The 1,838-nt window shown below is 43.2% G+C and overlaps 1 long non-coding RNA gene across 3 annotated transcripts in view; it reads right to left on the bottom strand.

Annotated features, from left to right (window-relative positions):
- LOC115294637 overlaps nucleotides 1-1,838 on the bottom strand; it is a 365,947-nt gene that overhangs the window by 230,834 nt on the left and 133,275 nt on the right. The gene's annotated exons all lie outside the window — the stretch shown is intronic.

Raw genomic sequence — 1,838 nt, 5'->3', positions numbered from 1 at the left:
ACCTTGAGGGTGTCATGCTAAGTAAAATAAGTTAGATGGAGAAGGACAGATACCATATGTGTGCACTCATAGGTCCAACAGGAGAACAGGAGAAACCTAATGGAGGACCATGGGGAAAGGAAGGGGGAAAGAGACTTGGGGTGAGAGAGGGACGCAAAACCTGAGAGACTATTGAATACTGAAAACGAACCAAGGGTTGAAGGCAGAGGGGGAGGGGGAAGAGAGGTGGTGGTGATGGAGGAAGGCACTTGTGGGGAAGAGCACTGGGTGTTATATGGAAACCAACTTGATGATAAACTATTTAAAATATATATAATATGCCTATTTACATTGGGGGGGGGGGGAAGCTAGGTCGCTTGTCGACCCAACTTTAACTCACTGATTGTCTGACACTCTTACTCAAAACTAAAAGTAAAAAAGTCTTTTCTTCTCTTTCTCACCTTGTCTCAAATCGAATTAATTACCTTCTCATTATAATTGGCTTCCCTCTCCCAATAATTCTGACTCCATTCCTGGCAGCCATCGAGCACTGCCTTTGAAGTCCTGACACGTTTCTCAGGAGCATCACTGCCCTACACCAAGTACCTCCCCTCCCCCAGACCAATACAGCAGTATCTGAGTTGGAGCTCTCACACAAACCTTGCTGGTCCCAAATCCATCTTTGAGAAACCCATCAGAGGGATCATCATCACATGCACAACCAGACATACTACACCCCTTGTTACGATTCACCAGTGATGCCCACATCTAAATTTTTAATGCTTTCCTTCGCTTGCATACAAGTTTGCCAAGCTAGGGGTCCAGGCATATTTCCAGCTTTAACTGGAATGTGCTTGGCCTCCAGGCCTCCACTTCAGGCTTCAGCCATATTAAACACCCTGCAGCACCAAATGTGCACTACAGCTTCATGCCCCTGCCTCTTCCAGGATGCCCGTCAGCTTACCTTCCCACCCCCACCTGTGCCGCTGCTCCACCTTGTCCAGAAAGGTATCACTGACCATTCTTAGCTATGATAATGTCATCCCAGTTTTCTTACACCCAAGTCTAATCAATAATCCCATTAACTACTCTAAATCAGCTCTTACCATATAGAATTTCAACGATCAATGGTTGTATGCTGTACACACATTGAAGGTGAGAACTAAGAGACTTCCATCTCACTTGACCCCAGCATTTACTGCATAATTTAGCCTTTAATAAAACTTCCTTTAATTAGACTGACTAAACTTTCATGAGAGTTTCTGATCTAAGACTGATGATTCGGTGGAGTTCAGAGATTCCTGTGGATTTCCAGAGGCAAAACCACTGTTGTTTTAATCTTATACAGCAGAAATGTAATTGGATACTAACCCTCAGCATTCAGAAAGTGTTTAAAAACCTCCAGAACAGTTTGGACCTTCCTAGATAATCTACGTATGTGGTCTTCTATGTTTCCAGACGACAGAATTAAGAGCTAGTACTTCACGTCCTTAATGCTGCAAATCCTCTACTATACTGCGATAAGTGTGAAATTTAGAATGACCCTCTTCCTTAATTCCAGGAGTAATATGACCTAAAAATTGTTTCTAACATATTTTTGCTACCCTAAAAATGCCATTTATTCACCAAGCATTCAACTCCCTCACTAGCTTTCTGCCCTGCCATATCACACATCTTTTATTGCCCTCTGTGGCAGGTGTGATAGCAGCTTTTTATTCTTCCTTTTCTTTTTGTCATATTTCTGGAAATGCCAACCCACTCGCCTCTCCCTCGTTATGAGTAGTTCTGTAGATGTGTCACATTTCATGCAAGTCTTTGCTTTATTGAAAGAACTTGGGACTCTGTCCACGGTGCTCCAG

The sequence above is a fragment of the Suricata suricatta genome, chromosome 6 (genome assembly GCF_006229205.1).
Source record: "Suricata suricatta isolate VVHF042 chromosome 6, meerkat_22Aug2017_6uvM2_HiC, whole genome shotgun sequence".
NCBI lineage: Eukaryota > Metazoa > Chordata > Mammalia > Carnivora > Herpestidae > Suricata > Suricata suricatta.
The sequence above is the reverse complement of the archived record's forward strand: the minus strand, read 5'-3'. Positions and strand labels throughout refer to the sequence as shown.